We start from the raw sequence: 25,307 nt of genomic DNA on the forward strand, positions 1-25,307 counted from the left end.
TGATCGAGACCCTCGCTTCACAGGGAGGTTCTGGACAGAGCTATTCAAGTTGTTGGGATCATCGCTACACTTGTCAACAAGCTTCCATCCCAAGACCGATGGGCAAACAGAGTGCATTAATAGCTTGTTGGAGGACACTCGTGAGTGCTAACCAACATGACTGGGCCAAGTTGCTTGATATGGCTCAGTTCTCTTACAACCTCCAACGAAGTAAGGCTACGAACCAAAGTCCATTTGAAATTGCCACGGGACGACAACCCTTAACACCAAATACGGTGATGACCGGCTACATAGGGAAGAGCCCTTCGGCATTTAAGGTTGCCAAGGAGTGGCAAGAAAAGCTAGATGTGGCTAAGTCATACCTAGACAAGGCCACCAAAAAGATGAAGAAATGGGCTGACAAAGGGAGGCGACTAGAAAACTTCAAGATCAGGGACTTGGTACTTGTGAAGCTTCTACCCCAACAATTTAAGTCCCTAAGGCAGGTACATAAGGGGCTGGTATGTAGGTAGGAAGGCCCATTCGAGATAACCAAAAAGGTGGGCAAAGTATCCTATGAGGTGAGCCTACCTCCTAAACTCAAGATCCATCCAGTCTTCCATGCAAGCCTAATAAAGCCATACCATAGAGATAAGGAAGACCCAAGTCGTGGAGCCTCAATAAGAGCACCAATGGCTATCACTACTTCCTACGATAAGGAGGCTGAATACATGATCACTGATCGAGTCATCCGAAGATGAGGAGTACCACTTAGTAGGGAATACTTAGTCAAGTGGAAGGAGCTACCAGAGAGCGAAGCAAGTTGGTAACCCGTCGACTCTTTATGGCAGTTCCAAGACCACATACAAAGGTTCCACAAAGAAGATGCGACGAGGACGTCACCGAATTAGGTGGGGGAGAGTGTCACAGACCGCCCACTGAAGGCCCACAGGTCAAGCCATTAAGCCCATGGACTTAGACCATTGGGCTTAGTAAGGCCCAATTTCTAGAGATTTCTACCAAAGTGTGGAACTCTAGATATTTTATAAGGAAATATTATATAGGGAGGTTTCTAGAGTTCTCCACTAAGGAGACGGGAAGCTTCTAGTTTCCACCCCAATCTTTGGATGTAAGACACATGTACATATCTTAGCCAATCATTGTAACTAAGAGTGACTATAAATAGAGGTGCCCTCATTTATCCAAGGCACCAAGTAAGTGAGTTCTCAAGCTATGGAAGTTTGAGGCAATAACAGGTCTATGATGCCCTTAGATGTTCTAGGCCGCACACGCGCTACACTGATGTATTCAATGAGTCTATAGCCTTGGCCGACGAGCTCAAGTAATCTTTGAAAATTTCATCGTGATGGGGATAGATCATTGCAATTGTTGGTCTTCAATGAGTAATTCCTAGTAAGCTTGAGTCATCAGCTCGCGTTGACTACGTCCCTTCCCTTTGTACACACCGCCCGTCGCTCCTACCTATTGAATGGTCCAGTGAAGTGTTCAGATCGTGACGACGTGGGTGGTTCACCTCCATCAACGTCACGAGAAGTCCATTGAACCTTATCATTTAGAGGAAGTAGAAGTCGTGACAAGGTTTCTGTAGGTGAACCTGCGAAAGGATTATTGTCGATACCTGCCTAGCATGACTCGTGAACATGTTGTGTTATGCGATCAAGGTAGGGCGTGGGAGCGTGAGCTCCTTCCTTCCTGACCCTTGTAAAAGGTTGGCCTACGATCCTTCGTAGCATTTGACCCAAACACAACCACCGGCGCAGTCGGTGCCAAGGAACTCGCAACGAAAAGGACATGACATCATTGCGCCTTTGGTGTGGTGTGGTCATCCTAGATTCGAATCTTTATCTTAACGACTCTCGGCAATGGATATCTCAGCTCTTGCATCTATGAAAAACGTAGAGAAATGTGATACTTGGTGTGAATTGTAGAATCCCATGAACCATCGAGTCTTTGAACGCAAGTTGCGCCCTAAGCCATCGGGCTGAGGGCATGCCTGCCTGGGTGTCATGTGTCATGTTGCCCCACCTCCTTTACCCCTTGTGGTGGTGGTGCGGAGCAAAGATTGGCCCCCTGTGTCTCTGTTTGAGGTGCAGTCAGCCCAAAGTCAAGGGCTCCTTGTGTGACAAGCTTCACGATGAGTGGTGGGTCGAGCCACTTTGCAATTGTTCAGACATCATGTGTGTGTTCTGCTCCCATTGGGCTCTGGTGACCCTGATTACCATTCGATGGCATTTCGACAGTGACCCCAGGTCACGCGGGGCTACTCACTGAGTTTAATCATATCAATAAGCGGAGGATAAGAAACTTACGAGGATTCCCTTAATGACGGCGAGCGAACCGGGAAGAGCCTAGCTTGAGAATCGTGCGGCTTTGTCATTCGAATTGTAGTCTGTAGAAGCATCCTCAGTGGTGGACCTGGCCCAAGTCCCCTGGAAGGGGGTGCCGGAGAGGGTGAGATCCTCTTCATGTTCGAACCCTATCGTACCACGAGGCGCTGTCGACGAGTCGGGTTGTTTAGGAATGTAGCCCCAATTGTGCGGTAAATTTCATCCAAGGCTAAATATGGGCGAGACACCAATAACAAACAAGTACCGTGAGAGAAAGATGAAAAGGACTTTAAAAAGAGAGTCAAAGAGTGCTTAAAATTGTCGGGAGGGAAGCAGATGGGGGCCAACGATGCATCTTGATTGGATGCGAAACGGTTAATAATCAGTCCGCCCTCGACTCGGGGTATAGACCGATGTGGATTGCGATGGCGTCCCAAGCCGGGTTATCGCGTTTTGCTTGAGGAGATGTCATCACCATGATCATGGTAGGCAACATGTGCCTCGATGGCATGCCTATTGGCAACTGCATGCTTCGGGCATCGGCCTGTCGGGCTCCCTATTTGACCTGTCTTGAAACACGAACCAAGGAGTCTGACTTATGTGCGAGTCAATGGGCGAGTAAAACCCATAAGGAATAAGGAAGCTGACTGGTGGGATCCCCTTGTGGGTTGCACCATTGACCAACCTTGATCTTTTGTGAAGGGTTCGAGTGAGAGTATACTTGTCGGGACCCAAAAGATGGTGAACTATGCCTGAGCAGGGCGAAGCCAGAGAAAACTCTGGTGGAGGCCCGCTGTGATACTGACATGCAAATCATTCGTCTGACTTGGGTATATGGTCGAAAGACTAATCAAACCATCTAGTAGCTGGTTCCCTCTGAAGTTTCCCTCAGGATAGCTGGAGCCCACAGGCGAGTTCTATTGGGTAAAGCCAATGATTAGAGGCATCGGAGGCACAACGCCCTCGACCTATTCTCAAACTTTAAATAGGTAGGATGGTGTGGCTGCTTTGTTGAGCCACGCCATGGAATTGATAGCTCCAAGTGGGCCATTTTTGGTAAGTAGAATTGGCGATGTGGGATGAACTAGAAGCCAGGTTACGGTGCCGAATTGCACGCTAACCTAGAACCCACAAAGGGTGTTGGTCGATTAAGATAGCAGGACGGTGGTCATGGAAGTCAAAATCCGCTAAGGAGTGTGTAACAACTCACTTGCCGAATCAACTAGCCCCGAAAATGGATGGCGCTGAAGCGCGCAACCTATACTCAACCGTCGGGGCAACTGATAGGCCCTGATGAGTAAGAGGGCACGACAGTCGCCATAAAACCTGGGGCGTGAGCCTGGGCGGAGCGACCGTCGGTGCAGATCTTGGTGGTAGTAGAAAATATTCAAATGAGAACTTTGAAGGCTGAAGAGGGGAAAGGTTCCATGTGAACAGCACTTAGACATAGGTTAGTCGATCCTAAGGGACGGGGGAAGCCCGTTAGAGAGCATGTATGCTCACGTGCTCCGAAAGGGAATTGGGTTAAAATTCTCGAACCGGGACGTGGCGGTTGATGGCAACGTTAGGAAGCCCGAAGACATCGACGGGGGCCTCGGGAATTGTTATATTTTCTGTTTAACAACCTTCCCACCCTGGAAATGGCTTAGCCAGAGGTAGGGTCCAGCGGCTGGAAAAGCACCGCACGTCGTGTGGTGTCCGGTGCACCCCTGGCAGCCCTTGAAAATCCAGAGGACCGAGTGCCGACCACGCACGATCGTACTCATAACTGCATCAAGTCTCCAAGGTGAACAACCTCTGGTCGATGGAACAATGTAGGCAAGGGAAGTCGGCAAAATGGATCCGTAACCTCAGGAAAAGGATTGGCTCTGAGGGCTAGGCACAGGGTCCCAGTTTTAAACCCATCAGCTATCGACAGACTACTCGAGCTGCTTTCACAGTGAGAGTAGGCCACCGCGTGCTGGTCAGGGTGATGGACTGGGAATGGCCCCCTCGGGGTCCTTCCCCGGGCATCGAACAGTCAACTTAGAACTGGTACGGACAAGGGGAATCCGACTGTTTAATTAAAACAAAGAATTTCGATGGTCCTTGTGGATGCTCACGCAATGTGATTTTTGCCGAGTGCTCTAAATGTTAAAGTGAAGAAATTCAACCAAGCGTGGGTAAACGGCGGGAGTAACTATGACTCTCTTAAGGTAGCCAAATGCCTAATCATCTAATTAGTGACGCGCATGAATGGATTAACGAGATTCCCACTATCCCTGTCTACTATCCAGTGAAACCACAGCCAAGGGAACGGGCTTGGCAGAATCAGTGGGGAAAGAAGACACTGTTGAGATTGACTTTAGTCCAACTTTATGAAATGACTTGAGAGGAGTAGGATAAGTGGGAGCTCGAAACGGCACAAGTGAAATACCACTACTTTTAACGTTATTTTACATACTCCGTGAGTTGGAGGCAGGGCTCTGTCCCTCCTTTGGACCCAAGGCCAGCCTTGGTGGGGTGATCCAGGTAGAGGACACTATCAGGTGGGGAGTTTGGCTGGGTGGCACATCTGTTAAAAGATAACGCAGGTGTCCTAAGATGAGCTCAACGAGAACTGAAATCTCGTGTGGAACAAAAGGGTAAAAGCTTGTTTGATTCTGATTTCCAGTATGAATATGAACCATGAAAGAGTGGCCTATCTATCCTTTAGACCTTCAAAATTTGAAGCTAGAGGTGTCAGAAAAGTTAACACAGGGATAACAGGCTTGTGGCAGCCAAGTGTTCATAGCGACGTTACTTTTTGATCCTTCGATGTCAGCTCTTCCTATCATTGCGAAGTAGAATTCGCCAAGTGTTGGATTGTTCACCCACCAATAGGGAACGTGAGCTGGGTTTAGACTGTCGTGAGACATATTAGTTTTACCCTAGTGATGATAGTGTCACGATAGTAATTCAACCTAGTACGAGAGGAACCGTTGATTCACACAATTGGTCATCGCACTTGGTTGAAAAGCCAGTGGCACGAAGCTTCCGTGTGCCAGATTTTTCCTTAATTTCATACCATGTTTCATTTGATTTGGATATTTGAAGCTCAAAAAATAGACCGGTATATTTTATTGGGGGGTTCATGTCTCCTTCTGGAAAGGGGCAAAGAGCATAAGAGCTACCTTGATGGAGGGGGTGCCACTCCCCGAGTGATTTTCGAGGGGCCACATAGAGGGGCAGCAGACAATGTTGTTTGAGATTTTAAAATGTAACCGTAAGCGTACGGATCAGTGTAGCTACGGGTCAAACACAAGGAGAGCAGCCACTTTATTTTTAATTTCTTTTAATAATGCGAAAGTGAACTGATTAATGGTTGTGATGTAATTCTAATTACCGTCCTAAAAATAACGTCCTAACCATTCGTCATTTAAGAATATAAAGATGTAAGCCACGCAATTAAAATTAAATAAATAAATAACTGAAAATAAACAACCCACGCAATAAAAAAAAAAATAAATAAATAAAGGAAAAAAAATGCTGAAATAAAAATAAAGTAAAAGAAAGGGGATAAAGCTAGAGAGAGACTCACAAGTAGGTTTCTCTACTTAGCCCGAGGGATGCATCATAATATGAGCTTCCCTACTTGACCAGAGAGTCACTCTTACAAGGGTTACTCTACCTGACTTTAGAGAAAGGGAGACAATTAAAATAAAAGCAATAAATCGATGGTTCTATGGCTAGGAGGGGCAAAGCCAACACATACACTAGCCATGAACCTTGGGGGAAAGGGATAGCAATAATGTAACGACTAAAAATAAAAATCCTAAATTAAGAAAGAAAGGGTAGTCAGAAGAGGGAATGAGAGGGGGGAGAGAAGAATCTGAAATTTCTAGTACTAGAGTAAACAAATCTTGAAAAAAAATTGCTCCATGGCACGTGATCTTGTCACCTAGATCTAAGCCTAGAACTATAACTTAAAAAATTACAACTTAATTGCATAAATCATAAACATAAAAGGGCTAAATAAAAATAAAAGAGTGCTTACATTAATTGAAATAAAAAAAAATCTATTACAAAAGTGATTAAAGAAAAGATAAAGAAGAACTAAAACTAAAGAGACAGCAAGAGAAAGAGAGAGAGAGAGCAACTAAAGAAAACTAGAAGAAGAATGAATTGTGTCTCCTCCTCTTACATGAGTTGTATTTATAGGGAATGGAGAGGTAGGGTAACAATTTTCTCTTTCCTAAAATAGAGAAACCCACAATTGATTGTGAGATCTTTTGAGTCCAAAAGTGCTAAGATGGAGGAGAGAGAAGAGAGAAATAAATTTTGAGAAATTTCCTATTTTTTGCTTATTTTCTTTCCTTTTTTTTTTCTAATTTATTTTTCTTCTTTTTCTCTCTCCTAGGGACGATTTTTTTCTTCCTTTGTGTGATTTGGACAATCTTTGGTGATGATGTGGAGGAGAGAGAAGATGTGGACAAGAGAGAAGATTTGGACAATCTTTGGTTCTCCCTTGCTTCCCTTTCCTTTCTTTTTTCTTCTCTTCTTGCTTCCACGATTTTCCTTGCTTCTAATTTGATGTGGAAATCCCCTCCATGCCCTTAGTGCTTTAAGTGAATGAAAAGCAGGAAATCTTCAACAAATCCTCTAAAAAAAACAACCATGAGATTCGAACTTGAGACCTCTTGGTGAGCAAGGGAATTTTGCACACCATAGCTCACCAACTAAACTAGGTAGCTGTTGTTACCAAAAACAAATCTTTAATCACTTAAGGATGTGGTCCATCGATCCTTGTTGGCATTTGGAGTATTCCTTGTACCTCTGGGACAATTGCAAACGGGCTGGTTCTGCATCTCGGTTCAGTTCTGATCCATTATTCTTTTTCTGACCCGAAAAGAATAATCATTTGTACGGGTGACCAAATGAATGTGTACTTTTAATTGAACATGTCCATCTTACTCAGAATTTCATCCTCTTCGCAACCATGAAAAGAAATAGGACCTCTTTACGTGTAAAATTGAAGATATAACACCCGATAATCCTTAAGGCCTTGAAAATATAAAACCTGCAAAAAGAGAGTAAAACCCAAGGTAGCTCCATTCTAAATATGTAAAATGCATGTTTTACTACCCTAGATTTCACACATAAATGTGCTCATCAGAATTCCCCCACACTTAGACTTTGCTACTCCTCGAGCAAAACAAAAAGAAAAGAATAAAAACAAAAAAAACCTAACTCACTTTCGTAGGAATCACGGTTGCACTTAGCATGTGCAACAAGCCTTTAAACCCCTAGGTCACCCTAGTGGACGAGTTGTGTCTCATGGGTGTTTGCAGTGAATATATACCCAAAATTCAGAATAAATAAATCCCAACTTTGGCTAAAGGTAAGGCTCATACCAATCCGGAGCAAAGATAATTTCTCTTACAAGGGACCCCACACTTGAACTTTTATTACCCTTTATCAATTCCAGGCACTAGCATATTTCTTAATTTGGAACTCACCTCATCTCTTCCAAAACATCCTTATCTTAAGGCAAAACCACTTGTGAAGAAATAGGGAACCAATGACTAAGGCGTTGGAGTGTTTTTGACCAAACATGTTACCAAGCAATAATGACATTTGCACATTTTTTTTCTCTTTTTTTCTGCTTAATAAACTCTATTCTACTCCACTACTTTTGGCCTGAATGACATGGTGGAGCAAACACCAGACACCCAAGTTACTATGTAGCTTCACTTTTTGCATATGTCCACAAAGGCAGTGATGCTAGAGTTACTTCAGAAGTTTCCTCCCAAGGAATTTCGATCAAGACACCACGCTTCCTGAGGCGCAATGCCCTGTTTAGTTCCAAGGGAATCAACTCTTATTCTTCTTTATACCACATTTCACATTTCATTTAAAATTGTGCACTTGTCAACACATGCCAAATTAAAAAGAAGGTCTCAACTCCAAATCAAAAGTACAAGGAACCCACAGACTTACATATGGTCCATCACCATAAAACAGGGGTCTCTTATTTTTCAAAAGAAAGTCCCATCTCAAGACACATGCTTGTTTCTTTCTTCTCAACAGGGTTTTATACGTTCAAAATGGGTACTTTAGTCAAAACTTTTATTTTCATACATCAAGCAACTGAATGGTATGATCATTAGCCAAAAGCCAAAGTAGGAATTCATCCTTAGCAAGCTCAAAAATAAAAAGAAAAACAAACAAAACAAAGTGAAAAAAAAACAAAAACTGGTTTCCCTCTCCCACACTTAAGTCATGCAATGTCCTCAATGCATGGAAAGAATTAAAAGCAAAGACAATGCAAGGGGGTTATACCTGATTAAAAGTTAGTCATCAGTGTAAAAAGGTTCATGGAGATTCATGACCTCTTCACTACTAGTAGTAGGAAACTCGAAGAACGGTTTCAAACGCTGATCATTAACCTTCGAAATTACCCCTGTTCCTAGATTCAAAATCTCCATAGCCCCATGGGGATATACATTATGGACAATAAGCGGGCCATCCCATCGGGATCTAAGTTTACCAGAAAAAAGATGCAATCGAGAGTTGTACAATAAGACCTTATCACCAATTGTAAAAGATTTACGCAGAATGTGCTTATCATGGAAACTTTGGTCTTTTCCTTGTAAATCCTAGAACTTTCATAGGAATCATTCCTAAGTTCCTCCAACTCAGATAGTTGGAGCCTACGGTGAATTCCCGCATCAGACAAATCAAAGTTGAGCTTCTTGATGGCCCAAAAGGCCTTATGCTCCAACTCAACTGATAAGGTCCAAGCTTTCCCATACACCAAACAGTGGGGAGACTGACCAAGGTCGGTCTTGAATGCAGTTCGATGGGCCCACAAGCCATCAATGAGCCTAAGGGACCAATCCTTATGGTTGGGATTAACAGTTTTTTCCAAGATTTGTTTGATCTGCCTATTAGACACCTCCACTTGGCCACTAGTTTGTGGGTGATAAGGGGTAGATAACTTATGGGTGATTCCAAACTTTTTTATTAAGGCCTCAAAAGGCCGATTACAAAAATAAGTACCCCTATCACTAATTATTGCACGTGGTGCACCAAAGCGAAAAAAATGTTCTCTTTGAGAAACTGGACCACCACTTTGTGGTCATTAGATTTACAAGGTATGGCCTCTATCCATTTAGAAACATAATCAATGGCCAAAAGTATGTATAAATTCTCAAAGGAATTAGGGAATGGTCCCATAGAATCGATGCCCCATACATCAAAGATCTCAACTACTAAAATAGGGTTGAGAGGCATCATGTTCCTCTTATTGATAAGGCCAAAAGACTGGCAGGTAGGACAAGCCTTGCAAATATCAAAAGCATCTCTAAAAAGTGTGGGCCAATAAAATTTGCATTGGAGAACCTTTGCGGTAGTCTTCTTAGGTCCAAAGTGTCCACCACATGCATAATCATAACAAAAAGAGAGAATACAATGTTGCTCATGATCAGGAACACATCGTCGGATAATCTGATCCGGACATATCTTAAACAAATAAGGATCATCCCAGAAAAAGTGCTTAACTTGGGAATGAAATCTATACTTATCTTGGGTGGACCAGTGATCCGGAGTCACACCTGAAACTAAGAAGTTGACAATGTCAGCAAACCATGGTTCACTGGACACTATACATAACTGTTCATCTGGAAAGTTCTTGTTGATTGGAGAATCGATAGTCAAGGAATTGGGAAGTCCGGATAAATGGTCTGCAACTAGGTTCTCAACTCCCTTTTTATCCCTAATTTCTAAATCAAACTCTTGCAAAAGTAAAACCCACCTAATGAGACAGGCTTTGGCATCCTTCTTCTGAACTAAGTATCTGAGAGCAGAATGATTAGTATACACCACCACATGTGAACCAACTAAGTAAGACCGAAACTTTTCTAATGCAAACACAACCGCTAAAAATTCTTTTTCAGTAATTGTATAATTGAGTTGTGCATCATTTAAGGTCCTACTAGCATAATAAATGACAGTGGGCAACTTATTAATCCTTTGACCCAAAATTGCTCCTATGGCAAAATTAAAAGCATCACACATCAGTTCAAAAGGTTCAGTCCAAACAGGTGGTTGAACAATGGGTGCATTGGTCAACTCCTTCTTAAGTTGTTTGAAGGATTCTAGGCACTCTTTAGAAAACTCAAAAGTTTGATCTTTGGCAAGTAATGAAGTGAGAGGTCGGGCTAACTACCTAAAGTTCTTAATAAACCTTCTATAGAAGCTTGCATACCCTAGAAAAGACCGGACATCCTTAACAGATTGAGGAGGTGGTAAATTATTAATTAAATCCACTTTGGCTATATCTACCTTAATTCCCTCCTTGGATATTACATGGCCTAAAACAATACCAGATTTAACCATAAAATGACATTTCTCCTAATTCAAAACCAAATTCTTAGATATGCACCTTTCCAAAACTAGGGAAAGATGATGAAGACATTTAGAATAGAAATTCCCATGAATTGAAAAGTCATCCATAAATACTTCTAAGAATTTTTTGACCATGTCAGAAAAAATGCTCATCATGCATCGTTGGAACGTAGCAGGGGCATTGCAAAGCCCAAAGGGCATACGCCTGTAAGCAAATGTTCCATATGGGCATGTAAAAGTAGTCTTATGTTAGTCCTCTAAAGCAATTGGGATTTGGTTATAGCCAGAATATTCATCAAGAAAACAACAGTATTCATGTCCAGCTAACCTCTCTAACATCTGATCAATGAATGGCAATGGGAAGTGGTCCTTCCAGGTTGTCACATTAAGTTTCCTGTAGTCTATGCACACACGCCATCCTGTTTGGACACGGATAGGGATCAACTCATTATTGGCATTAGGAACTACAGTCACACCAGACTTCTTAGGCACTACGTGAACTGGGCTTACCCATTGGCTGTCAGAAATAGGATAAATTATTCCATGATCCAAGCACTTTTAGATCTCTTTCTTAATGGCTTCCATCATCACTGGGTTATCTCTTCTTTGGGATTCTGTGGATGGTTTGAAATCCTCCATAAGATGTATATGATGTTGCACAATGGAAGGGCTTATACCCTTGATATCAGCTATGGTCCGACCTAGGGCTTCCTTATTATTTTTTAACACTTTAAGTAACTCCTCTTCCTGGTTAGAAGTCAAATTTGAAGAAATTATTACAGGAAGAGTCTGGTCAGGCCCTAGGAAAGCATACCTCAAATTAGATGGCAACTCCTTAAGATCTAGCTTAGGGGGGCTCAACTATGGAAGGTTTGGGAATGGAATTGGAAAGGGGTCCTAAGGGCTCCATAAGTGTGTAAAGACTTAAGACTTCAGAAAAAAAATTTCACTGTCATCATCCAACTCATCCATACACTCTTGGAATTCTGAATCAAAATCAATATCAAAGTTGATAACTAAATCATCAGAAAAATACAGAAAATCCTCAAGCATATTGATCTCTTCTTCCATATGTGGTTGCTTGCCAATCCTAAACATGTTAAACTCAGCAGTTTGGTTACCAAAAGATAATCTTAGGAAACCATTTCGACAATTGATTAATGCATTACTGGTAGCCAAGAATGGTCTTCCTAGAATTATTGGGATCTCATCCTTGGTTGAGAAGGGCTTAGTATCTAATACAATGAAATCAACAGGGAAAATAAATTCCCCCACCTTTAATAAGACATCCTCAACCATCCCTTTAGAAATTTCAACAGACCTATCTACCAACTGAAGAGTAGTTCCAGTGGCTTTCAATTCTCCCAATCCAAGTTGCTTGTACACATGGTAAGGAAAAAGATTCACACTTGCGCCAAGGTCAAGTAAGGCATGCTCAATGTAGGTGTTGCCTATGACACAAGCTATGGTAGGGCTCCCTAGATCCTTATACTTGGCTGCTATAGACTGAGTAATTATGGAACTAATGTTACCTGCTAAGAACGCCTTTTTGGGCACACTAGCGATACGTTTGTGAGTACACAAATCTTTCAGTACCTTTACATAGGCGGGGATCTGGGATGTGACATCCAAAAGAGGGATGTTCACTTCTATCTTTTTGAAGACTTCTAAAATTTTGTCCATGGAAGCAGTCTTCCTTTTGTTTACCAAATGATTAGGAAATGGGACAGGATGAACATAAGGATTGTTAGGGATTTGCCCCTGTTCAGAAGAAACATTAGGTTCATCAGACAAACCTGGAATAAGAGGCACACTTGTGTCCTCAACTGAAGGAGAGTTAACAGGAGTAATAGATAGGGAAGATTTAGGAACGCTCTGTTGGTACTCTCTACCACTCCTAAGGGCATAAACAACATTACATTGGTTAGAGGGCCCTTGTTGGATCTGACCTTGTACTATATTCAGTGGTGCATTAGTTGATCCTTGTGAACTAACAGGCTGATGATGCCTAGGGTTAGGCTCTGGTTGACTGGATAAAGTTCCCTTCTTCCTCTCACGCATAATTGAGACAACTTGGATAAGTTTTCTCATAAGATTTTGATGGCTTGTCATGAGGAGGGCCATATTTTTTTCCAAGTCACTTATTCTACTTGCCTCTCTAGTGTTGGTAAACCCAGGGTGTTGTTAATAAGATGATAGGAGAGGGGCCCTAGGAAAACCAGCCTGAGGTCCTGCATTTGACCTAAGAAAAGTATTTTGGAAAAATGATTGTTGTGCAAAGGGAGGCCTTTGGGCTCCAGGTTGACCTTAATTATGAAAATTGGAAGGCACTGCTTGGTTGCTCCGATTCCAAGAGAAATTTGGGTGATTTCTCCATCCTGGATTGTAGGTGTTACTATATGGATTATTCTGGTATAAGGCATTAACACTATCATTAGAAGTGCCCCCAGAGGTGTTGGGGCATTCTTCTATGACATGTACAGGGGACTGGCACCAAGCACAAATCTTAACCAAATTGACTGATGATGGCTCTCTAGGAACAATAGCCTCAATCCTCTTGATTAGGCTATCCAAATGGGCTTCCTTCGCTACCATCCCATCCGCATAATATCCTTTCCCTCCTATGGTTCTTTCACTCTCTTGGGTGGATTTCCACTCATGGGTTTTGTCAGCTAAGTCAAGTAAGAATTCCCATGCCTTTCCTTCATCTGTAAAGGATGTGAATTCCTCAGGGCACATAGACTCTATCATTTTTTTAGTTGGGTAATCAATACCCTCATAAATTATTTGACATAAATACTATAGGTCTAGGCCATGGTGAGGGCATTCTTGGAGTAGATCCTTGAATCTCTCCATAAGTTTGGAAAATGACCCACTAGGCTTTTGCCTAAACTGAAGGATATCACTTCTAAGCTTATTGGTCTTGTAAGTTGGGAAAAACTTCTTAAGGAAGACAACTGTGAACTGTTCCCATGAGGTTATGGAATTTGTGGGTAACCCATACAACCACTTCTTAGCTTGGTCTTTCACTACAAAAGTGATAAACCTAATCTTAACAGCATCATCAAAAAGCTGTTGGATCTTAATTAGAACACATACCTCTTCAAATTCCCTTAGAAATAGGTATGCATCCTCAGAGGTCAACCCATAGAAGTAGGGCAACATAGTGATGTATTGAGATTTGAGTTCAAAATTATTGCCCTGGGCCTGTGGTAGAACTATGCAGGAAGGTTGGGCTGTTCTAGCAAAGTAGAACCTATCTTTCAAAGATTTAGGTGAAGGGTTTTGCTATTGGTCTCCCATATTGAAGGGTTTTAAAGAGAGCAAACGTATAGGGTCACTACTTGTTGGATCTCTTCTTTCTAACGATTCTTAGTATTACATACCCACTTAACACTCATGCAATAGAAAACTACCCACAACTAAAGTAAGACAAGCACAAAAGAATGGATCGCAAAATATTTTTTTTTAATGATTTTTTAACCATTTTTTTTATTTTTTTGATTTTTTTTGGCTTTTTGGGAGCTTACCGGCAGGGATCTGAGGTTGCTCAGGTTAATTCCTGAGGTACTGCTACAGGACGAAACCTGTCTTTATCATACTGTGAGGCATGGCGACCTCCACCGATACAACTATTATTGCAAGTTGTTCTTCTCAAGAATTCAATAAAAGAAAAGGAAAAACAAAACAAACCAAACAAAACACTCCAATTTACCAAACGAAAGCAAAAAATAACATGGAATTGTCTCCCCAGTAACAGTGCCAAAAACTTGTTTGAGATTTAAAATGTAACCGCAAGCGTATGGATCAGTGTAGCTATGGGTCGAACATAGGGAGAGTAGTCAATTTATTTTTTTATTTCTTTTAATAATGCGAAAGTGAACCAATTAATGGTTGTGATCTAATTCTAATTACCGTCCTAAACATATATATCTAAAATAACGTCCTAACCATTCGTCATCTAAGAATTTAAAGACACAAGCCACGCAATTAAAATTAAATAAATAAATAAGTGAAAATAAACAACCCACGCAATTAAAAAAAAATAAAGAAAAAAAAGTGTTGAAATAAAAATAAAGTAAAAGAAAGGGGAGAAAGCTAGAGAGAGACTCGCAAGTAGGTTTCTCTACTTACCCGAGGGATATATCATAATATGAGCTTCCCTACTTGACCAGAGAGTCACTCTTACAAGGGTTACTCTACTTGGCTTTAGGGAAAGGGAGACAACTAAAATAAAAGTAATAAATTGATGGTTCTATGGCTAGGAGGGGCAAAGCCAACACATACACCAGCCATGAACCTTGGGGGAAAGGGATAGCAATAATGTAACGACTGAAATTAAAATCCTAAATTAAGAAAGAAAGGGTAGTCAGAAGAGGGAATGAGAGGGGGGAGAGAAGACTACTGAAGGAGCTTACTTACTTGAACTTCAACCCTCGAACTGAAAACTTGATCGATTTGAGATACTACCAGTACTAAAAACCAGATTTGGAATAAACCAAATCTGAAATTTCTAGTACTAGAGAAAACAAATCTTGAAAAAAAATTGCTCCATGGCTTGTGATCTTGTCACCTAGATCTAAGCTTAGAACTATAACTTAAAAAATTACAACTCAATTGCATAAATCATAAACATAAAAGGGCTACATAAAAATAAAAGAGTTGCATTAATTGAAATAAAAAAAAAATCTATTACAAAAGTGATTAAAGAAAAGATAAAGAATAACTAAAACTAAAGAGAGAGCAACTAACAAAAACTAGAAGAAGAATGAATTGTCTCCCCTCCTCTTACATGAGTTGTATTTATAGGGAATAGAGAGGTAGGGTAACAAATTTCTCTTTCCTGAAAGGGAGAAACTCACAACTGGTTGTGAGATCTTTTGAGAACAAAAGTGCTAAGGTGGAGGAGAGAGAAGAGAGAAATAAACTTTGAAAAATTTCCTACAATTTGTTTGCTTATTTTCTTTCCTTTTTTTTCTAATTTATTTCTCTACTTTTTCTCCCTCCAGAGGATGATTTCCCTTCTTGCTTTGTGTGATTTGGACAATCTTTTGGTGATGATGTGGAGGAGAGAGAAGATATGGACAATCTTTATTTCTCCCTTTTTTTTTCTTTCCTTTTTTTTTTTCTTCTCTTCTTACGCAAGAACCCTTCCACGATTTTGCTTGCTTTTAATTTGATGTGGAAATCCCCTTCATGCCCTTAGTGTTTTAAGTGAGTGAAAAACAGAAAATCTTCAACAAAATTCTCTAAAAAAAAAACAACCATAAGATTCGAACTTGAGATCTCTTGGTGAGCAAGGGAATTTTGTATACCATAGCTCACCAACTATGCTAGGTAGTTGTTGTTACCAAAAACAAATCTTTAATCACTTAAGGATGTGGTCCATCTATCCTTGTTGGCATTTGGAGATATACATTATGGACAATAAACGGGCCATCCCATCGGGATCTAAGCTTACCAGGGAAAAGATGCAATCGAGAGTTGTACAATAAGACCTTATCACCAATTGCAAAAGATTTACGCAGAATGTGCTTATCATGGAAAGCTTTAGTCTTTTCCTTGTAAATCCTAGAACTTTCATAGGCATCATTCCTAAGTTCCTCCAACTCAGATAGTAGGAGCCTACGATGAATTACCGCATCAGACAAATCAAAGTTAAGCTTCTTAATAACCCAAAAGGCCTTATGCTCCAACTCAACTGGTAAGTGACAAGCTTTCCCATACACCAAACGGTACGGTGACTGGCCAAGGTCAGTCTTGAATGCAATACGATGGGCCTATAAGGCATCAATGAGCCTAAGGGACCAATCCTTACGGTTGGAATTAACAGTTTTCTCTAAGATTTGTTTAATCTGCCTATTAGACACCTCCACTTGGCCACTAGTTTGGGGGTGATAAGGGGTAGATAACTTATGAGTGACCCCATACTTTTTCATTAAGGCCTCAAAAGGCCGATTACAATAATGAGTACCCCTATCACTAATTATTGCATGTGGTGCACCAAAGTGGGAAAAAATGTTCTCTTTGAGAAACTGGACCACCACTTTGTGGTCATTAGATTTACAAGGTATGGCCTCTATCCATTTAGAAACATAATCAACGGCTAAAAGTATGTACAAATTCCCAAAGGAATTAGGGAATGGTCTCATAAAATCGATGCCCCAAACATCAAAGATCTCAACTACTAAAATGGGGTTGAGAAGCATCATGTTCCTTTTATTGATACAGCCAAAAGACTGGCAGGTGGGGCAAGCCTTGCAAAAATCAAAAGCATCTCTAAAAAGAGTGGCCAATAAAATCCGCATTGGAGAACCTTTGCGGCAGTCTTCTTAGGTCCAAAGTGTCCACCACATGTATGATCATGACAAAAGGAGAGAATGGAATGTTGCTCATGATCAGGAACACATCGTCGGATAATCTGATCCGGACATATCTTAAACAAATAAGGATCATCCCAGAAAAAGTGCTTAACTTGGGAATGAAACCTATACTTATATTGGGTGGACCACTGATCCAGAGTCACACCTGAAACTAAGAAGTTGACAATGTCAGCAAACCATGGTTCACTGGACATTGCAAATAATTGTTCATCTAGAAAGTTCTCGTTGACTGGAGAATCAACAGTCAAGGAATTGGGAAGCCGGGATAAATGGTTTGCAACTAGGTTTTCAACTCCTTTCTTATCCCTAATTTCTAAATCAAACTCTTGCAAAAGTAAAACCCACCTAATGAGACGGGCTTTGGCATCCTTCTTCTGAACTAGGTATCTGAGGGCAGAATGATCAGTATACACCACCACATGTGAACCAACTAAATAAGACCGAAACTTTTCTAATGCAAACACAACAGCTAAAAATTCTTTTTCAGTGGTTGTATAATTGAGTTGTGCATCATTTAAGGTCCTACTAGCATAGTAAATGACAGTGGGTAACTTATTAATCCTTTGACCTAAAACTGCTCCTATGGCAAAATCCGAAGCATCACACATCAGTTCAAAAGGTTCAGTCCAAACAGGTGGTTGAACAATGGGTGCATTGGTCAACTCCTTCTTAAGTTGCTTGAAGGATTCTAGGCACTCTTTGGAAAACTCAAAAGTCTGATCTTTGACAAGTAATGAGGTGAGAGGTCGGGCTAACTGACTAAAGTTCTTAATAAACCTTCTGTAGAAGCCCGCATGCCCTAGAAAAGACCGAACATCCTTAACAGATTGAGGAGGTGGTAAATTATCAATTAAATCCACTTTGGCTCTATCTACCTTAATTCCCTCCTTGGATATTACATGGCCTAAAACAATACCAGATTTAACCATAAAATCGCATTTCTCCCAATTCAAAACCAAATTCTTAGATATGCACCTTTTCAAAACTAGGGAAAGATGATGAAGACATTCAGAATAGGAATTCCCATGAATTGAAAAGTCATCCATAAATACTTCTAAGAATTTTTCGACCATGTCAGAAAATATGCTCATCATGCATCGTTGGAACGTAGCAGGGGCATTACAAAGCCCAAAAGGCATATGACTGTAAGCAAATGTTCCATATGGGCATGTAAAAGTGGTCTTATGTTGGTCCTCTAAAGCAATTGGGATTTGGTTATAGCTGGAATATCCAACAAGAAAACAATAGTATTCATGTTCAACTAACCTCTCTAACATCTGGTCAATGAATGGCAATGGGAAGTGGTCCTTCTAGGTTGCCACATTAAGTTTCTTATAGTCTATGCACACTCTCCACCCAGATTGGACACGGGTAGGAATTAGTTCATTATTGACATTGGGAACTACAGTCACACCAGACTTCTTAGGCACTACGTGAACTGGGCTTACCCATTGGTTGTCAGAAATAGGATAAATTATTCTATGATCCAAGCACTTTAGGATCTCTTTCTTAATAACTTCTATCATCACTGGGTTAGCTCTTCTTTGGGGTTCCGTGGATGGTTTGGAATCCTCCATAAGATGTATATGATGTTGCGCAATAAAAGGGCTTATACCCTTGATATCAGCCATGGTCCAACCTAGGGCTTCCTTATTATCTTTTAACACTTTATGTAACTCCTCTTCCTAGTTAGAAGTTAAATTGAAGAAATTATTACAGGAAGAGTCTGGTCAGGCCTGAAGAAAGCATAACTCAAATTAGATGGCAACTCCTTAAGATCTAGCTTAGGGGGCTCAACTATGGAAGGTTTGGGAATGGAATTGGAAAGGGGTCCTAAGGGCTCCACAGGTGTGTGAAGACTCAAGACTTCAAAAAAGAAATTTTCACTATCATCATCCAACTCATCCATACACTCTTGGAATTCTAAATCAAAATTAATATCAAAGTTGGTAATTAAATCATCAGAAAAATCCAGAAAATCCTCAATCATATTAATATCTTCATCCATATGTGGTTGCTTGCCTATCCTAAACATGTCAAACTCTACAGTTTGGTTACCAAAAGATAATCTTAGGAAACCATACCGGCAGTTGATTAATGCATTACTGGTAGCCAAAAATGGTCTTCCTAGAATTATTGGGATCTCGTCCTTGGTTGAGAAGGGCTTGGTATCTAACACAATGAAATCAATAGGGAAAATAAATTCCCCCACCTTTAGTAAAACATCCTCAACCATCCCTTTAGGAATTTTAACAAACCTATCTGCCAACTGAAGAGTAATTCCAGTGGCTTTCAATTCTCCCAATCTAAGTTGCTTGTACACATGGTAAGGTAAAAGATTCACACTTGCGCCAAGGTCAAGTAAGGCATGCTCAATGTAGGTGTTGCCTCTAAGATATGGTAGGGCTCCCTGGATCTTTATATTTGGTTGCTATAGGCTGAGTAATTATGGAATTAATGTCACCTGCCAAGAACGATTTTTTAGGCACACTAGTGATACGTTTGTGAGTACACAAATCTTTCAGTACCTTTGCATAGGCAGGGATCTGGGATATGGCATCCAAAAGGGGGATGTTCACTTCTACCTTTTTGAAGACTTCTAAAATTTTATCCATGGACGTAGTCTTCCTTTTGTTTACCAAGCGATTAGGAAATGGGACTGGATAAACATAAGGACTGTTAGGGATTCGCCCCTGTTCAGAAGTATCATTTTTGGTTTCCTCAACTAAATCATATTTAGTTTCAAAAAAATCTTTAGGTTCATCAGACAAACCTGAAACAAGAGGCACACTTGTGTCATCAACTGAAGGAGAGTTAACATGAGTAATAGATGAGGAAGATTTAGGAACGCTCTGTTGGTACTCTTTACCACTCCTAAGGGCATAAACAACATTACATTGGTTAGAGGGCCTATGTTGGGTTTGACCTTGTACTATATTCAGTGGTGTATTAGTTGATGTTTGTGAACTAATAGGTTGATGATGCCTAAGGTTAGGCTCTGGTTGACTGGGTAAGGTTCCTTTCTCCCTCTCACGCATAATTGAGACAACTTGAGTGAGTTCTCTCGTAAGATTTTGATGGCTTGTCATGAGGAGGGCCATATTTTTTTCCAAGTCACTTATTCTACTTGCCTCTCCAGTATCGGTAAACCTAGGGGGTTGCTGATAAGATGATAGGAGAGGGGCCCTAGGAAAACTAGCCTGAGGTCCTACATTTGACCTAGGAAAAGTATTTTGAGAAAAAGATTGTTGTGCAAAGGGAGGCCTTTGGAGTCCAGGTTGACCTTGATTATGGAAATTGGAAGGCCCTGCTTGGTTGCCTTGATTCCAAGAGAAATTCGGGTGATTTCTCCATCCTGGATTGTAGGTATTACTATATGGATTATTCTGGTATAATGCATTAAGACTATCATTAGAAGTACCCCCAGAGGTGTTGGGGCATTCTTCTAGGAGATGTCCAGGGGACTGGCACCAAGCACAAATCTTAACCAAATTGATTGATGATGGCTCTCTAGGAACAATAGCCTCAATTCTCTTGATTAGGCTATCCAAATGGGCTTCCTTGGCTACTATTCCATCCACAAAATATCCTTTTCCTCCTATGGTTCTTTCACTCTCTTAGTTGGTTCCCACTCACGAGTTTTGTCAGCTAAGTCAAGTAAGAATTCCCATGCCTTTCCTTCATCTGTAAAGGATGTGAATCCCTCAGGGCACATAGACTCTATCATTTGTTTAGTTGGGTAATCAATACCCTCATAAATTATTTGACATGAATGCCATAGGTCTAGGCCATGGTGAGGGCATTCTTGGAGTAGATCCTTGAATCTCTCCATAAGTTTGGAAAATGACTCACTAGGCTTTTGCCTAAACTGAAGGATATCACTTCTAAGCTTATTGGTCTTGTGAGTTGGGAAAAACTTCTTAAGGAAGACAACTGTGAACTATTCTCATGAGGTTATGGAATTTGTAGGTAAGCAATACAACCACTCCTTAGCCTAGTCTTTCAATGCAAAAGTGATAAACCTAAGCTTAACAGCATCATCAGAAAGTTGTTGGATCTTGATTAGAACACATACCTCTTCAAATTCCCTTAGAAATAGGTATGCATCCTCAGAGGTCAACCCATGGAAGTGGGGCAACATAGTGATGTATTGAGATTTGAGTTCAAAATTATTGCCCTGGGCTTGTGGTAGAACTATGCAGGAAGGTTGGGCTGTTCTAGCAGGGTAGAACCTATCTTTCAGAAATTTAGGTGAAGGGTTTTGCTGTTGGTCTCCCATATTGAAGGGTTTTAAAGAGAGCAAACGTATAGGGTCACTACTTGTTGGATCTCTTCTTTCTAACCGATTCTTAGTATTACGTACCCACTTAACACTCATGCAACAGAAAAACTTTCCACAACTAAAGTAAGACAAGCACAAAAGAATGGATAGCAAAACTTTTTGATGATTTTTTTGTATTTTTTTTTTTCTTTTTGGGAGCTTACCGGCAGGGATCCGGGGTTGCTCAGGTCAATTCCTGAGGTACTGCTACAGGGCGAAACCTGTCTTTATCATACTGTGAGGCATGACAACCTCCACTGATACAACTATTATTGCAAGTTGTTCTTCTCAGGAATTCAATAAAAGAAAAGGAAAAATATAAAACAAAGCAAACAAAGCACTCCGATTTACCAAAAGAAAGTGAAAAATAACATGGAACTGTCTCCCCGGCAACGGCGCCAAAAACTTGTTTGAGATTTAAAATGTAACCGCAAGCGTACGGATCAGTGTAGCTACGGGTCGAACACAGGGAGAGCAGCCACTTTATTTTTTATTTTTTTTAATAATGCGAAAGTGAACTGATTAATGGTTGTGATCTAATTCTAATTACCGTCCTAAAAATAACGTCCTAACCATTCGTCATCTAAGAATTTAAAGACGCAAGCCACGCAATTAAAATTAAATAAATAAATAACTGAAAATAAACAACCCACGCAATTAAAAATAAATAAATAAATAAAGAAAAAAAATTCTGAAATAAAAATAAAGTAAAAGAAAGGGGATAAAGCTAGAGAGAGACTCACAAGTAGGTTTCTCTACTTAGCCCGAGGGATGCATCATAATATGAGCTTCCCTACTTGACCAGAGAGTCACTCTTACAAGGGTTACTCTACTTGGCTTTAGGGAAAGGGAGACAATTAAAATAAAAACAATAAATTGATGGTTCTATGGCTAGGAGGGGCAAAGCCAACACATACACTAGCCATGAACCTTGGGGGAAAGGGATAGCAATAATGTAACGACTGAAAATAAAAATCCTAAATTAAGAAAGAAAGGGTAGTCAGAAGAGGGAATGAGAGGGGGGAGAGAAGACTACTGAAGGAGCCTACTTACTTGAATCAATGCTTGAACTTGAAAAAAAAATTGCTCCACGGCTCGTGATCTTGTCACTTAGATCTAAGCCTAGAACTATAACTTAAAAAATTACAACTCAATTGCATAAATCATAAACATAAAAAGAACTGAATAAAAATAAAAGAGTGCTTGCATTAATTGACATTAAAAAAAAAATATTACAAAAGTGATTAAAGCAAAAATAGAGAAGAACTAGAACTAAAGAGAGAAAGAGGAAGAGAGAGAGCAACTAAAGAAAACTAGAAGAAGAATGAATTGTGTCTCCTCCTCTTACATGAGTTGTATTTATAGGAAATGGAGAGGTAGGGTAACAATTTTCTCTTTCCTAAAAGAGAGAAACCCACAATTGATTGTGAGATCTTTTGAGTCCAAAATTGCTAAGATGGAGGAGAGAGAAGAGAGAAATAAATTTTGAGAAATCTCCTACGATTTTTTGCTTATTTTCTTTCCTATTTTTTTTCTAATTTCTTTTTCTTCTTTTTTTTCTCTCTCCTAGGGACGATTTTTTTTTCTTCCTTTGTGTGATTTGGACAATCTTTGGTGATGATGTGGAGGAGAGAGAAATTTGGACAATCTTATTTCTCCCCTTTTTTTCTCTTTCCTTTTTTTTTCTTCTCTTCTTGCTTCCACGATTTCTCTCTCTTCTTCAAACTTGCGTACAACTATCTTGGCCGACCTCCTGTGAGTGATGAGTAGGAGAGAGAAAATATTCTAAAAAAAAAACTCTAAAAAAAACAACCATGAGATTCGAACTTGAGACCTCTTGGTGAGCAAGGGAATTTTGTACACCATAGCTCACCAACTAAGCTAGGTAGTTGTTGTTACCAAAAAAATCTTTAATCACTTAAGAATGTGGTCCATCGATCCTTGTTGGCATTTGGAGTATTCCTTGTACCTCTGGGACAATTGCAAACGGGCTGGTTCTGCATCTCGGTTCAATTCTGATCCATTATTTTTTTTCTGACCCGAAAAAGAATAATCATTTGTACGGGTGACCAAACGAATGTGTACTTTTAATTGAACACGTCCATCTTGCTCAGAATTTCGTCCTCTTCGCAACCATGGAAAGAAATAGGACCTCTTTACGTGTAAAATTGAAGATATGGCTCCCGATAGTCCTTAAGACCTTGAAAATATAAAACCTGCAAAAAGAGAGTAAAACCCAAGGTAGCTCCATTCTAAATATGTAAAATGTATGTTTTACTACCCTAGATTTCACACATAAATGTGCTCATCACATAGCAATCTGTCTTCATATGTCCATCTTTTTTGCAGAAGAAACACTTTCCCTTAAAAGCCTTAGTCTTTGGTTTCAGATTATGATCGGTTTTCTGTTCTATTTTTCCTGATTTTTCTTGCTTGTTGCCTTTCCAATTTTTCTTGAATTTCTTCTTACCCCCATTATTGGAAACAAAATAAGCAGAGTTAAATTTTTCCTTCTTCTTTCTTTCCTCTTCCTGTACCAATATGGAAGTCATGTCCTCAAGATTCCACTCCAATTTTTGTCCATTATAGGAGGTCTTAAGAGTATCAAACGATGATGGAAGTGATTGCATAATTTGCCACACAAGAAAAGAATCAGATATCTTCACTTCCATCTCGCCCAATGTGGCAGCATAATTGGTCATTTTCATAATGTGATCACGTACTCCACTTGTGCCATCATATCGAGTGGATGAGAACCACTCTAAATATGTTCCCTTCTCAGCCTTATCAAATTTGGTAAACTTTGTATTAACGGCTGCAAGAAAATCCTTAGCATTTTCTTTCGAAGGCACACTTTTCTTAATGGTCTTGTCCATAGTATGCTTCATAACAATCAGGCACAATATGTTGGACTCCTCCCACTTTTCATAAAGTGCTTTTGCAGTAGCATCACTCTCAGTTGTGGGCTCGAGGGGTTTATCAGTTCTCAAGGCATAATCGAGTCTCATGATTGCAAGAGACACAGTAAGAGAGTCTATCCACTCCTCAAAATTGGAACCATTCAGGACTTTGATGGAAGATAATTGGGAAGTCATAGCTGGCAATAATAAGTACCAAAATTTTACCAAAACATACAATATGCAATAACCAAAAGCATATCAACATCCCAATAATATAATGAAAACTGACTAATTAGGGCTTATTAATCAGATTTATCCCAATACCAATTTTAACAATTGTATGAAAAACATAAATTGGGAAAAGATCCAGCATCATTGGGGTCACACCTGTGGTGGCAAGATCGCCCAACATGCAGTGAAATCTTTCACATGTAAGGCGAGACACCAAAAAACAACACCATATTGTAGATTCCGTCACCTGTGGTGGCAAGACAAGAACCTCTAAAATAGTGAAGCTCAAAACGTCACCCTCACACCATCAAGCAAAACCGACCAAACGAAGACTCACCTGTGTTGGCAAGAGCACATCGTTCGCCATATGGCTTTCTTGACTGCAATCCATCTGGATGATCTATAGTGATTTTGCATTTTTAGGAATTAGCCCACTAAGTGGAAGTCTAATCTCTAAAGTTACGAAAACTCTACAGATCTGGATTGTAACTGTATGCCCATTATATTTTTAATAATTTTCCATCAAAGAATTACTGAATAATAATATGAAAAACAAAAGCACATAAATTTTAATATATAAAATCATAAGTGTTCCTATTATGACAGATCAGAACAACATCATGGATTGCATAATAATTCCCTATAGTGACTGAATCCAATAGCACAAGAATTAATATGAATTTGCTTTTGTCACTTTTTTTTTTTTTAAACAATCAAAAAAGGAAAAGCAATCTACTGTATTTGCTTTTGTCACTTTTTTTTTTTTTTTTTTTAAAAA

The 25,307-nt window shown here is 40.1% G+C and overlaps 3 non-coding genes and 1 pseudogene across 3 annotated transcripts; all 4 read left to right on the top strand.

The window, feature by feature from the left end:
- Window positions 1-1,851: 1,851 nt before the first annotated feature.
- Window positions 1,852-2,007, top strand: LOC122086740. Its single transcript, XR_006142527.1, has one exon. It is a non-coding gene; the product is annotated as a 5.8S ribosomal RNA (ribosomal RNA).
- A 233-nt stretch (window positions 2,008-2,240) lies between these two features.
- Window positions 2,241-5,420, top strand: LOC122087044 (annotated as a pseudogene).
- An 8,083-nt stretch (window positions 5,421-13,503) lies between these two features.
- LOC122086593 lies at window positions 13,504-13,610 on the top strand. Its single transcript, XR_006142486.1, has one exon. It is a non-coding gene; the product is annotated as a small nucleolar RNA R71 (small nucleolar RNA).
- A 7,252-nt stretch (window positions 13,611-20,862) lies between these two features.
- LOC122087192 lies at window positions 20,863-20,969 on the top strand. Its single transcript, XR_006142698.1, has one exon. It is a non-coding gene; the product is annotated as a small nucleolar RNA R71 (small nucleolar RNA).
- Window positions 20,970-25,307: the final 4,338 nt, after the last annotated feature.

This window comes from Macadamia integrifolia, chromosome 1, assembly GCF_013358625.1.
Source record: "Macadamia integrifolia cultivar HAES 741 chromosome 1, SCU_Mint_v3, whole genome shotgun sequence".
NCBI lineage: Eukaryota > Viridiplantae > Streptophyta > Magnoliopsida > Proteales > Proteaceae > Macadamia > Macadamia integrifolia.